The sequence below is a fragment of the Ailuropoda melanoleuca genome, chromosome 3 (assembly GCF_002007445.2).
Source record: "Ailuropoda melanoleuca isolate Jingjing chromosome 3, ASM200744v2, whole genome shotgun sequence".
NCBI lineage: Eukaryota > Metazoa > Chordata > Mammalia > Carnivora > Ursidae > Ailuropoda > Ailuropoda melanoleuca.
Window position 1 is genome coordinate 86135849 of NC_048220.1, and position 14610 is coordinate 86150458.

The 14610-nt window shown below is 45.9% G+C and overlaps 1 long non-coding RNA gene across 6 annotated transcripts in view; it reads right to left on the reverse strand.

Annotated features, from left to right (window-relative positions):
• The window catches only part of LOC105236564, a 154728-nt gene that overhangs the window by 97179 nt on the left and 42939 nt on the right, over nucleotides 1–14610 (reverse strand). For all 6 annotated transcript variants that reach the window (XR_004624201.1, XR_004624204.1, XR_002142202.2 and 3 more), the window contains one exon: nucleotides 7817–8001. This is a non-coding gene — a long non-coding RNA (uncharacterized LOC105236564). The remainder of the gene's footprint in view (nucleotides 1–7816; nucleotides 8002–14610) is intronic.

Here is a 14610-nt window from a genome sequence, read left to right on the forward strand (position 1 = left end):
AGACTGAGACCAAAGTATATGAAGCAAATGCAGTGCAGAAATCCTGATTGGATTCTACTCCCTAAAAGATTAAAATCACAGCCATAAAACCATTTGGGAGATAAATAGGGAAACTATAACATGGATTGCACATTAGATATTAGGAAATTGCTGTTTCTTAGGCATGCTAATGATACTGTGTACAGGTAGGAGTGCCTTCTGAATTTAGGAGATACATGTTAAGGTATTTAAGGTCTGTGCCAGTTAGCAAAATGTTCTTTCTTGACTCCAGACTCACTCTTTGATACTTGGCCCCTGATACTGGGTCTGGGACTCTGCAAACCCTATGATAGGCTCTGCCAAAAGGGGGCGCTAGAGAGAGAGCCTGCAAGGCTGAAGGCTGAAGAAGGGATTTGCTCCCTCCTGTCTGCTTCCTGTGCCTGCTCTGCCCTCAGCGATGCTTCCTCACCCTAGCGGCAGCACTTCTTTCCTTTTCAGAGCTCTGAGTCCCAGCCCCACAGTTCAGAAGCCAGCGCTGGCCAAGTCACCTCCCCTCTAGGCTTCTAGTTTAATAATCCCAGCCTTTCACCTTTATGCCACCAGCTGTAAAGATGGTACCTGCTTCCTGAAATGGCCTCCTCCATGACTCCTTAGAGCTCTCTTCCTATTCCTTCAGTTACCTGGTTATAACTTTATGCCTCGTTAAGTCATGAGAGTAAATTCTCTCCACTCAAAGCGCAGGTGTGTTTCTCGCTCCCAAAGAAGTGAAGTGTCACAATGTTTGTGACTTGCTTTATAAAGATTCAGCCAAGAGAAAAAAGTATAGGAACACAAATGCATGTACGTTTAGATCTAACAGACACGCAGGTACACACTCATATCGAGACAAAGGAAATAGAGACGAAATTGTTGAATCTAGGCGATAAATATAGCAGTGTTCATATTGGACCTTCAACTTTCTGTGAGTTTAAAATTTGCCATACTAAAATGCTGGGGAAAAAAGAATAAAAATCCCTAAATCGTGGTATTGTTAGAAGTAAGTTGAGATACCAATTAGGAAAAAAAAAATTGCCGTGCCATTTTCCCAAGTACATCTGCAGTCCCAAAAGCCACTTACCCTGTGAAAGCTTCAGGTCCTGCTGGGTAGGCCCCTCTCCTCTCCTTGACAGAGAAAGTCCACGGGTGTGCGAGCAGTAACCCAGCGTCTGCCCACAGGCACTACACCCGAAGTCACCCACAAAGACCCTGGCTGGGCAGAGAAGCCAGGCCTGGGGGGCTTTCACACACGATGCCTCAAATCATTCCAGTGGAAGAGAATCTATGTCTTTATCAAAGAGGAAGAGAAGGGGCGCCTGGGTGGCACAGCGGTTAAGCATCTGCCTTCGGCTCAGGGCGTGATCCCGGCGTTGTGGGATCGAGCCATGTCAGGCTCCTCCACTATGAGCCTGCTTCTTCCTCTCCCACTCCCCCTGCTTGTGTTCCCTCTCTCAACTGGCTGTCTCTATCTCTGTCGAATAAATAAATAAAATCTTAAAAAAAAAAAAAAAAGAGGAGGAGGACCTTCCACAAACTCCCCTGACAAATCACTTCAGGAGTTAGGATCGTTCCCATCGGTTCCAAATGTCCCACTTAAATCCCTCACACTCCAGATGAAATCCCTTCTCATTGCCCTTTCCTCCCACAGAAGCCCCTCTTTCTATGAAAGAAGGTCTTGCCTATCCCTTATTAAATTACCCTGCACCCGTCTCTTGGCAGAACACCATCACTGTTCTCTCTCTCTCTTTTTTTAAGTTAAGTTTTTTGGTCCAGTTTTATTGAGACCTAATTGACATATAACATGGTATCAGTTTAAGGTGTATAGCATAATGATCTGATATAGGTACAGACGGCAAAATGATCACAAGATGTTCTTTCTTCAACACTCTCTTGCTTTTCCTCCAAGCCTCCAGCCACTGGGCCACGATGAAAAGCTAGCCTTTCATTCAGTCCTGATCCTACACACATGTCGTGTTGGGTTTCCCCCTGTCATTTCTGGGTGGTGTTTGGTTTGCTTGATATCACTGAACAATCAATCTGTTTCCCACCACAGGTCATCTAGCCTGTATTCCTTCCTCCAACAGCTGTGCCCTCACTTGATCTGATTTTTGGTGAGCGCGATTGGTTTTACCACCTAAGAAAAACATCTGGCTACCTCAGCCCCAGTTAAATTTCACTCAGACAAGGAAGGTGTGTGTGAATTCTAAAATGACCTTAAAATAGAAGGCCAGGGAGCTGCCCTCCCATCTCTTCCAAAGCTTGTCATAGGGATGACCATGAACCAGGCGGCACTGGGATGAACTAGCAGGCTCCACCCCAGGGAAGTGGGGGATCCAAAGTCTACGACCAGTTGGCCCTAACGACTCTGTGGTTTGCTCTGTTGTTTCCTACGTCTGAAACAGCTTCTCTGTCTTGCCTACCTCCTAAAAGCCTTCTCCTCTAGTGAAGTCTGGCTCAACTGTTATAACCCTCATAAAGCTTTCTCTATTTCCCCCCGATGAGAAGACAAATGGCCAGTCAACACATGAGAGATGCTCGCCCTCACAATCAGGAAAATGAAGATTAAGACAATACAACAACACTTTTCATCACTGAAATTGTGTAAAAACAAAATATTGAGCAATACCAGACATCAGAAAGGGTGTGGAAAAATAAAGACGTTCATATCCTGTTTATTGGGCACTATGCTGGTGGAGCCACTGTGGAGAATAAACTGGCTGTATGTAGTAAAATGGTAAACATACACACCTCGCGAGCAAGCAATTCCACTTCTCGTCACTCACCCTTGGAGAGATACTCCTTCTACAAATGCACCAAGAGCACTGACAAGACTATGCATCGAGAGTTGCTTGAAATAGGGACAAACTGGAAGCAACCTAAACATCCATCCAAAGGGCAATAGATAAATAAACTACTATGCAGCCCTTCTGTGAAATACCAGGCAGTAAGTGAAAAGAATCTAGGAGCTAGAAGCTGCATGGCAACGAGCATGTCAGTGTGCAGAGCTTGGTCTCCATTCCCTATTAAAAGAAACCAGAGCTCCTTGGAGAAGTGGCTCACTCTGGGGTTGAGACAGGGTAGGTACAAGATGAGCCTGGAACATTTTGTAATGCCAGAAAGTAAAAAAGTACTAAAAAAAAATGATGAGTACATGTCACAAGGACAGAGGAAGGGACTTCCACTGGGCGAATGGGAGACAATTTGAGCACCAAAATAATTAAGGATAGTAACAAATTAGAGACCATTAAAAAATTAGAACCCGTGAGTCCACAGTAAAGAGGTAAACAAATACGGGGGGGGGGGCCTGTCTAACAGCAGAGCGCCAAGCCCACGGATGTGTGTGGAGGGATTGTTACGGCTGGATAATCATCATTTTGCCACCATCTTCATAAAGACTGGCTCAGGCTAGCAGCATCAATGGATGCTAAATCTGGGGGGAGATACTGATGAGGAGCAAATTGCCTGCAGAGTCTCCCAGCAGAATGCATATTAGTTGCAAGGGGAAAAAAATAGTAACTTCATGGGAGAAAAACGGGACAACACCTTGACCAGGTGATCAAAATCAGCATTACCATCAAGGGGCGGGCGCCGCGGGCGCCGACGCGGCACCCTGAGAAGGACTCACCGCCTCTACAATATCCCGGCTGAGAATGCAAGCTTTGCATCCAATCGTCAATCTAGTCAGGGGAGAACATTAGAAAACCCCAAATAAGAAACAGTCCATTTCGTAAAAAAGTGCCTTGTATTCTTCAACAGTGTCAATATCATAAAACGCAAAAAAAGACTGGAAAAAATGTTCCATCTTAATAGAAGAACAAATAGACGTGACAACTGGGACAATATCTGATCCTAGATGGCAGCCTAGATCGCAGGGAGAAATACGACAAAGGACATTACTGACAAAAAATGGAAAACTAACTGACAAAAAAATGGAATACAGACGATAGGCTGCCTAAAGCAGCATATCAATATTAAATTTAGAGACATTGATAACGACTATGGCTATTTAGGAGAATATCTCTACTCTTAGGAAACATACAGTGAAGTATTTAGGGGGAAAGGAGTATCATGTACACTGCTTATTCTCAAATGATTCAGAAAAGAAAACCACATTATATATATGTAATATGTGTGTATATACATTATATATGTACACAGATAGCAGATAGGGCAAAACATTAAAAGGTATTTAAAGATTCTTTGAACTATTCATATTATTATGCAACTTTTATACTTCAAAATAAGAAGTTATCTTTTCAGGGGCTCCTGGTTGGCTCAGTTTGTTAAGCGGCCAACTCTTGGTTTTGGTCCAGGGATGGAGCCCTGCGTAGGGCTCCGTGCTCAGCAGGGAGTCTGCTTGAAGATCCTCTCCCTCTGACCCTCCCCCTGCTTGCTCTCTCTCTCTCTCAAATAAATAAATCTTTTTTTAAAAAAAGTTACTGCTTCACAAGGAAAAATCATTTAAAAAAGTGCTGTGGGGCGCCTGGGTGGCACAGCGGTTAAGCGTCTGCCTTCGGCTCAGGGAGTGATCCCGGCGTTGTGGGATCGAGCCCCACATCGCTCTTCTGCTATGAGCCTGCTTCTTCCTCTCCCACTCCCCCTGCTTATGTTCCCTCTCTTGCTGGCTGTCTCTATCTCTGTCAAATAAATAAATAAAATCTTTAAAAAAAAAAAAAGTGCTGTGTTCTAGCATGGGAAGAGCTTCAAATATACTGTTAAGTGAAAAAAATGTGCAAGATAATTCACTCAGTGGAATACGTCCCATATTACATCGATGCATTTGTACCTAAATAATACGCTGAGAAAGGCTTGGAGGAATACATCCCAAATTGATCACACGGTTTACCTTTGGGGAAGAGGAGGCCAGGCTTAGCAGCTATACTTTAGCTTGTCTGCAGCAATCTTTTTACTCTTTATGAGGGCATTTATGAATTGGTCACACAATTAGACATCACTTTTTTTAGAGGTGAAAGTCGCCCTCCTCTCAATTCCCATGACAAAGACCATGGCTCAGGTTTCCTGAGACAATACTCATTTCAAGTTGAGCCCCCTCTAATATTTGACAGTCTATGAAATGACCTGGTGTTGGGATATGGGAAATCTGGTGAGTAAATGGCAGCAATGCGGGGTGTTTGGGGAAGACCCTGGGCTTCAGAGTCAGAGAGAGCCAGTTCGAACCTTGTCTCCCACCATTCACACACGGTACATAATCAGGCAAGAGCCAGACCTCTCTAAACCTCAGTTCTCCTAACTGTAAAAAGGGAACATAATACCCATAGAGCAGAGCTGCTGGGCTTTAGGTAGAATGTACCAAATTTGCTTGTCTTAGCAGGCATCTAAGACACCAAGCCCCTCCCGGAGCTGGCATAGAGCATCTTTTTATGGTCTTTGATCCTACCTCTTTTTTGTGATCTGTTTGCATGCATTCTTGCCCTGGGAGCCCAGAGGCTCTTTAAGGAGGCGCCCATCCATTATTCATTTCTCTGCTTCCAACTGTGCCTCCTAGAACACTGCATCTTGGCATCTGACAAACATTTGGTGGGAGGGTAAATGAACCTTGTCACAGAAAATCTGGAGCAACATGTAAGTATGCTTTGAGGCCCCAGGCTTGCTTTAGAATCATCGAATACAAGTAAACATGGTCTCTGAAGTCACTGTATAGAAATCTCTTATGTGCCAAGAAGATGAGGAGGTGACCAATGACCCCACAGGTTCCTGATCAATGCAAGTACAAGGGCACTGTGAGCATTTCTCAAAGCCAAATATGGTACCTGGTAATAGGTGTTATTTTAAAACGTTGCATGGTCAAGAACATTTGGGAAATGCCAATTAGACTAAATTAAACAGGCTTGTATGCTGCAGGACTTATCAGTGCCAATGCATACCATGAATACTCAAAAGACAATATAATTTGCAATATATTCCAAGATCATTTGACTACAAAACATTCTTTTTCTTCTTTTTTTCCTTTTTTGGTGTTGTTTTTTAGGTTTGGGGTTTTTTTTTGTTTTTTGTTTGTTTGTTTGTTTGTTTGTTTGTTTTGAGACTCTTAAAGCCTAGATCCCATAGAACGGCTTTCGAAAAGGCTGTTCAAAGCCGTTTCTCCACTGCCAGTACGTAGTAAGAACAGTACTTAGTGGAAATTTAACAATATAACTTGCTCCCCTTGCTCACCTAACCCAAGAGGGCAAAGGAATAAAGTAAACCAAGGGTTTCGGGCTTGCTATCGACTCCCCTCATATCACTCCTCTTCCTTTTGTCCCTTCTGGTCCAAGGAACATGAGCAAAAGATTGTGGTTATGACTCCAAAGCTGCGAATACACACACCCCACTATTACCACTGCAGTCATTTCAGCTCCACTTACTCCTGTGTGTTCAGCTCTGCTCATGGATGGACTGGGCGAACAGCTGCGAGAGCCAGGATCCTGCCATGGCCAACTCATGGGCCACACGTAGAAACACTTGTCTCTACGCAGCCAGGTGGAATATTAAAGCCAATGTTTGATAGGATCGGGCTGAGAAGAGCAGTTGCCTTGCTCGATAGGACCTTAAAGATAGGCATTGTAACAGTCCAAATTATCTCCTTTTCATCCATTACGTCAGAGTAATGGAAATCTGTGATTTCGGCCCATCCTGTATCTATGCCCCCCTTTTTTTAGTAACAATGCACTTTCCTTTTGCCTTCTTTTCTTGCCCCACCCCTCCCAGACCACCCCCCATTGCACACAGTCTTGATGGGCCCGTGATTCCAGGTACCCTGTGTTCCCTTGCCCAAGGAGCGGATACTGGACCCAAGATGGGTCAGTTAGGCCCTCCCCCACCCAGGAATTTTGCGGCTAAAGTAGAGTAATACAAGACCCAAAACGGTTAGGCTCGATGGACTTATCACTGAAGCCCCAGGAGACAGTAATTCAGCCCAACTCCCCAGATCCCCAGCATCGCCCCAGCTCCCCTCCCTTGCACGACTCAGGCACTCAGCTTTGCTTTCGATCCTGTGAGTGCACTCACTCCTGCTGATGAATTCCCAAAGTATTTCTATAACCTGCCCAATACACGGAGCAAAACAACCTCAGCAAATTCCTACTTACTGTCCCCAGATAATCACTGGACTTAAAATCTGAAAGTGGCCTGAAAGCTTCCCAAATGGCCTCACCTCCTCATTTTATAAGGGAAAAAAAAAAAAGGACACAGTATCTAGAAAGGTTAGGCAACACAGCCACTGTCTTTCAGGGCATTAGAGGTGGTCCGGTTTCCCACCTGCCTCTGCTTCCTGAACAGATTCCCAAATAATTTCCACTTTCCGTGGAGATACAACCCAGGATGCTCTGGTTAGACGGTCTGAATTACGACTATGTTCCCCCCCCACTTGCACCAAAACTAGCCCTCCACCGCCGCTTATCAAATGCTGCCCGTGAGTATAGTCCCTGAAATAGTCCAGGGAGCATTTGCATCTCCCCAAAAACGTTCACAGCCTGCCATTCATCACGGCCCTTCAGCTCCGCGTTCTGAAGCCTCCTGCATTCGGTGAGGAGCTCCAAGTATGGAGTGCGGCCGTTCCCACTCTAGGGTTCTTGTCAGCGCCTCACCAGGGATTACAACGCCCAGCCAAGGACGTTCTATTCTGAGTGTGGCCCCAGTATGTTTCATTTCATCTGCAAAGCACGAGTTTATTCTGGAGAGAGAGGTTTTGGGCACATTTGCAGTAGCTAACGAGCAGTACTTCCTTATATGCCGAACACAAAATGCTCACACAAAAACCTGACCCAATTGCCAGCATGGGGTTTCAAATAAACAAACTTACCCCTAAAATTACCTCTCCGGCATGGCCAAATTTGCACCTCAGAGTCACAGGTTGTGACAGTGGGACAGAGGCTGCAGTGATCTGCGGTTCTCTGGGGAATGGCGGGGGACCAAAGCCTCCATGTTTTCTCTGTTGAGCCAGAGGTCTTCACTGGTCACCATGCACAAATCCCAGATCTGTGTCCTCTGAAAAATCAATGACAGAGAAGAGTCGGCACAACTTCTTCCCTGCAGTGCTGCCCAGGATTTTCAGGGGCTGGCTTACACTCTTCAAGGGAGTCGAGAAGCAGGCTGCCCTCCCCATTCCCGGCTGCTCAGCCCCAGGCCTTTCCTCAAGCTTTCCCTGTGCTCCACACAACCTTTGCATCCTTCCTCATTTCAGAAGGCATTTTCCAAACCCCACCCAACCCGAGGGAAGGACGTAGAGCCCATCTCACCCCACAGCTCCCCTCTATCATAGAACTCCATCACGCGGCTGTGTCCGTGCCATTAACATGCTCCCCTCCCCAGACTGGAGCTCCCCAAGGCCTTGGGGACAACCCCCGTGCCCAGCACAGCGCCACGCCCACAGCAGGCACTCAACGAAGAGACCTAAAGACACAAGAACACTACAGCGCCCAGCCCCAGGAGGAAGCAACGCCAGACCCCCTTGCTCAGAGCTGAGACCTCACAACCTATCTGCAACATTCACAGGGCTGGCATCTCCCACAATGTTGGGACAAGTGACCACTTCAAAAGGCAGCGGAGACTAGCATTTGAGATCAAGACTTCTAGAATCAGGGGCGCCTAGGTGGTTCAGTCGTTAAGTGTCTGCCTTCGGCTCAGGGCGTGATCCCGGCGTTATGGGATCGAGCCCCACATCAGGCTCCTCTGCTGGGAGCCTGCTTCTTCCTCTCCCACTCCCCCTGCTTGTGTTCCCTCTCACTGGCTGTCTCTGTGTCAAATAAATAAATAAAATCTTAAAAAAAAAAAAAAAGACTTTTAGAATCAGACAGCTAGGTTCCAATTCTGCCTCCACTAGTACTCACAAGCTTTATGAAGAGGCAAGTTAGCCTCTCGATGCCCCAATATCCTAATCTGTGAAATGGGGATCATTATAATCACAACATCATAGAGTTGCTGTAAAAAAAAAATAGAGTTAATCTCTGCAAAACACTTAGGGCCTTCGCTATGTAAGTATTAGGGATTTTCTTAGATACAATTTACATACAGTATTGTATCCATTTAGATACACAACATGGTGATTTGGCACATTTATATAACGCAATACGATTACCACTGTAACTTTAGCTAACATCTCTATCAGGTCACATAACTGTCATTTCTCTATTGTGGTAAGACCACCTGAGATCTAGTGTCTTAGGAATTTTGAAATATAGAACACAGTATTATTGACTAAAATCACTATACCTAAAATGGTTTTGGTGGTACCCACACACAGCCTTAAATAACATTAAGTCAAGGAATGACTTTGTTCTCAATTCTCTTTCAAATTTTCTATATCAAGGAAAAGGTCACAGTTTAATGTGAATACGACTTTAACACGTCTCTAAAACTTTCTGTTCTCCCTCTTAACAGAGAAAAAGCAGGCGCCAAGCTCAAGTCCAGGAGAGGCAGAAAGATCTAGCTGAAATAAAGTGATTTTTACCTTTGTTGTATTACTATTATTATTATTATTATTATTATTATTATTATTATTAAATGGCAACTGACACTGGTTTTCTATCTATGATAGAGGTATAAATTATCCATGTAAAATGTCTATTGATATTGAACAGTGAGTCGATTTGAAGAAGAATATGAAGTAACAATATCAGTTGCAAACATACTATGGCAGAAATCATGAAGGTAAGATCCAAAAGACTCAAATGTGGGAGACACTAAGGGGGGCCTGGAGGCAGAAGTCCCAGGAACGTGTGCTGTGGCCGGGCAGCACTCAGGAAGCTGACCAATGGCAAAGTCCTGCTTCCAGAAGAAGCCAAGCCCTCAACGTGCCCCCCGCAACTGAACTCAGCACAATTGGCAGATGCTACGGCACTTGGAGGTGGGTCCCCTGGTCACGGGTGCCGGCGGAGGTCAGCACTGGGCAGAGCAGCTCGGGAAGAGCCAGGGAAGAGAGCGGTCCGCAGCAGGGAGAAGGGACTGGCCGTCATCAGCATCTCCTGAGAGGCCAGGATTCTTGGTGAGAGAAAAGCAAACTTCACTAATCTCCCAGGGAGGATAGGGCAGATACCCGGTGTCCTATCAGGAAGCCAAGGTCTCCCGCATCCCTGCCACCCACACAGCCGAGGCCAAGTGCTGGAAGGAAGACATTTTGGGTGGAAAAGAAGCCCGCTGGGCCTTTCCAAATGGTGTTGCAAAACAACTTGGTGGCCTCTTGTAGCAAATGGGACACTCGGCTCAAGCTAGGATCCCACGGTTGTCTTTGCGTTTTTGGCTCGTCTATCTGTGATGTTCATTGGAGAGGCCATCAGTAAATAGGTCTTGCTTTTGAAACCAGTTGTGTTCCCTTTGCCTGTGAGTCATAGGCCGGGCTCACCCACAGACACAGACAACCTTCTCACTGTCCTCTGGCCGGCTGGCCACCAAAACCATGCCATGGGCGTGCATGGGGAAGGGCGGGCAGAGGACTCGCGCTGCCTCCACCCTCAACCAGCACGGGTAACAAAGCCAAGGCCAGTGCTCCAGGAGCTCCTTCTCTCATTCTCTCTTGAGGGAGAGAGTTATGTGAGTAACTAGCTCTAAAACAGTAACAGCCACCACTTCTCAAGGGCCTGCCCTGTGCTGGACACATTATCCCCATCCTCAGAAAAGACTCTCCATCTTACAAATGTGAGAACTCAGAGACAAGATGGCAAGCAGCCAGGAAGTGACACAGGCCGTTTTATGGACTCAGTTCTCTGTGCCTCAAAGCCTACACTCTCGCCTTCCCACTGCCCCCGCTGCCTCACAAGGAAATGAGTTCCATGATGGTGCCTTCCAGAATCCTGGAAGAGTACAGAATTAATTTTGCAAGGGCAACAAGGGAAGGCTCCCTGGAGAAGGTAGCATTTGGCCTGAGATCTTAAGGACAAGTAAGGATTTTGTTGACAAAACAAAATACTCTAGAGTACTTTTGTTCGTTTATTCAGTCATTCACTCATTCATTTGTTCCATACTATGTATTTTGGACTATGGTAGGCACTAGGAATTTTGTGGTGAATAGACATATCTCCTACCCTCAAAGAGCTTACCTCCCAGTGGAGGAGACATTTTTTAAAAAATGAATGAAGTTATTACTAATTGTATGTGCTGTGTAGAGACATATAAAGGAACAAAAATGGAAAATTCCAGAGAAACCTATTTTAGGACAGTCAGGGGCAGTCTTTTTGAGGAGGTGACATTTTTGCTGGGCCTGAATGATGAAGTGAAGGTGTTAGCCATGTAAAGTAACGGGACAGTGACTGTTCTAGGCACAGGGAACAGTATGAGCAAAGGCCCTGAGGCTGAAAGGGAACTGTGCGTTCCTGAAACTGAAAGATTAAAATGTCTTAAAGCGAGTGAGTCCAAGGAAAAGTGTTGTTCAATGGGAGGCTGGGGAGAGAGGCCGGGCTCAGATGGGATAGCATCTTACAGGCTGTGGAAAAGTTAGTGGGAAGCTCCGGCAGGGTTTTCAGCTTGGACGTGATACAACCCAATCTACTCTCCAAGATCAGATCCCAGTCCCTTCACCTATAAAATGAGAGTAAATAAGAGAAGGCATAAAAAGCTCTGAGTGACTTGCCTGACTGGCAAATGGACAGACGATGCTGTGAAATGTGAGCTTGTATCAAAATAACCTAGGGTGTTTGTTAAACTCAAGATTGCTGGGCCCCACCACCAGAGATTCTGATGCAATAGGTTGGGGGAGGCCCATGAAGATGGATTTCTAACAGTTCCCTCGTGATGCGGCTGCTCCTGGTCCAGGGGACCCCACTTTGAGAACTCTTGGGTTAGAAAGAACAATAAAAAAGGGGGGAGGTGCCACTCCAGGTGCTGCTGCAATTGTTAAGAGCTGGTAGAATCAAATGATCTCAGTGAGGTGGGGAAAAGTGATCTATAGTTCTATTTTGGAGATACCATGGACAAGACCAGCTCTTGGACTGGAGGTTGGGGATGAGGGAAAAGGAGGCATTAGGCAGGACACTCCTAGAACAATGGCTTGAGCAACCAGGCAATGCTAGTGGCAGAAACTAAATGGGGAACACTTGAGGAGGAGCAGATTTGGAGACAAGGGCTGAGACATACTAATTCCGAGATCTCTGCCACCCCAAAATGGCCACGTCAGGCAGGCAAGTGAAGCCTTCATGAGAACAGCAATCACCTCTATCTTGTCTCCTATTAGATCCCCAGATCTCACCCTAGCATGTCCTGCCAGTAAGAAATATTCAGGTAACTTTTGTTACGGTTAATATAAATGGAGGCTGAGGAATGAGGATAACCCAAGGCACTGAGGTAGCAACATGCCGCCATGTTTGAGGCGGCCATAAGCAGTCACTCTATTGAGGCTCAACCATCACTTCCTGACCTTGACATATTGTACTGTAAAGTGGGAGGTCAGAGGCAGAGCAAAAGACAGAAGTGAGCCACCCAATTCACAGTAGGGCTCTTCTTCCAAAAGTCAGAGGTGTCACATTCGAGCCTTTCTTGGGTGCATTTTAAGATGAAAAGGTTTGAATTGTGAGGGAAGGCCAGAGGAATCTGGCTAACTTGGGTTTTTTATAAAATAAATCATGGGAAAATCAAGCTGTGCGACTTGGGGAAATGAGGAGGGAGGGATGGGAAGACAGGGAGAGAAGAAACAGAGGACAGAACAGGAAAAGTGGCTTCATCAAGACTACCCACTAAGGACAGAAGGAGCCAGCCTCCAGAACTTGACCTCCCAAGCCAACCTCGACCCTTGGGTCCTCACCACATTTCTAGCAGGCATGATGGACCCTCGGCCTCCCCACTTACCAAGTTGTAAATTAAAAGGCTGTAATTCCAGCCAGGGGTTCTGGTGACATCATAAACCACAGAACCACAAGCTCAACTCACCAGAAGCCCCAAGATGGAATTACACCCTTTCTTCCTAATCCAGGCAGCTCTGGTCACTGCCATTTTTTTCATGATATAATAGAAGTAAGCAATATTTTAACCATTTGTGTGTGGCCTTTCTCACACAGCCATAGAGCCCCCTCTCTCCTGGCCTCTCCTCTCCCTCTCCCGCCCATCTATAGATCCTCCTCCAAGGTCTCCTTCAGAGACGCTTCTGCTTTCCCAGGCTGCCCCTCCTCCAGGCCCACTTCTCTTCCCTCTTCCCTCTAAATCCCTTCTCTTCTTCTGTCTCCTCCTATGAACCAGTAATGTCCTGGCTTCTACCTTAAATCTGCTTTTCAAGAGAAGCCCAGGATCTTCTAGGTCCAGGGCAATGCCCTGGAAAACAGACCCCAGATGTCTGAAATACATTCCCAAAAGTGGCATGAAAATGCACTCATGTTTTAAATAAATCAGGAAAGTTTACAGCTTAAGGAAGGATCTTTCTGGAAGCAAGTGATTGCTTCCAACATCCTTTCACTGTGTTTTGCTCCTGAGTCCTCATTTTCGTGAAGTATTGCTTAGCACAAAGTATACATGGGCGTGATGCTACCTTTTACCCCTGCCTCCGCATCTTAAGTGTCACGTCGATATTTAAGTTCCTGTGGGAATCTCACCTAGGGGAAGAAGCCACAAAGGAGGGCAGTAATTAAAGCTGCTTTCACTCAACGAGCACCTCTTATGTCTCAGATACTCATATTACTATTCATCCCTTTCACAGAGATACTATTTTCCTTGTTTTACGGAGGAGGGAAACTGAGGCTCAGGATACGGAGTATTTTGCCCAAAGTCCCATAGCTACTAAGTAAGGCCCTTGGATTTGACCCCAATCTGTTGGACTCAAAAACCTACATATGCATGCTCACTCAGTGTCCCCCCCACCCCGAGCAAAATATTTTGAGAATAAATGTTACGTGGGATTCCAAAGGGACTTTAATGACTGATCTTTATGCAACATGATTTTTTTTCCGAAGTGATGGAAGTTCTACACTATTTTAGGGTACAATAAGAGTCAAAACAACACGTTCCAATGTCTTATGTATTTTTTAAGTAAATTATTTCAAATGATTCCCCCCCACCAAACACAAAAACAAAACGTTTAACTCTATATTGATATAAATTTGGTAGTAACAAGGCAGACCAGCGACTCTTTTTACAAAGTGTCATTCACAAAACACCAGTATAGGCCACGGCAGCTTTCAAAAGAGTTCACCTGCACCAGTCTGTCCACCCGGGCTGTGCGCAGTGTGCAGTGCGAACCGTGGCCGTGTCAGAGATGTCCCCAGCAGGGCGGGGGCAGGCTAGCTGCCTGCACATCTTGGAGATGGCCTCCAACGGCAAGAGGGAGAAGAGCCAAATAGAGTCAATGCTCCAGGGGCGAGATGACTTCAGGACTTCCTAAAATACGGTGATGTCACAGCTGAGCATGAGACTGCAGTCATGCACTTTCTAAAAGAATAAGAAACGGGGCTCCTGGGTGGCTCAGTCGGTTGAGCGTCTGCCCTGGGCTCGGGTCTTGATCCCAGAGTCCTGGGATCGAGCCCCGCATCGGGCTCCCTGCTCAGCAGAGAACCTGCTTCTCCCTCTGCCTTCTGCTACTCTCTCCCTCTATCTCTGTCAAGTAAGTAAATAAAAAACCTTAAAAAAAGAAAAAAAGAATAAAAGAATAAGGAACATATCTGACATCATTTCAGAATGTTA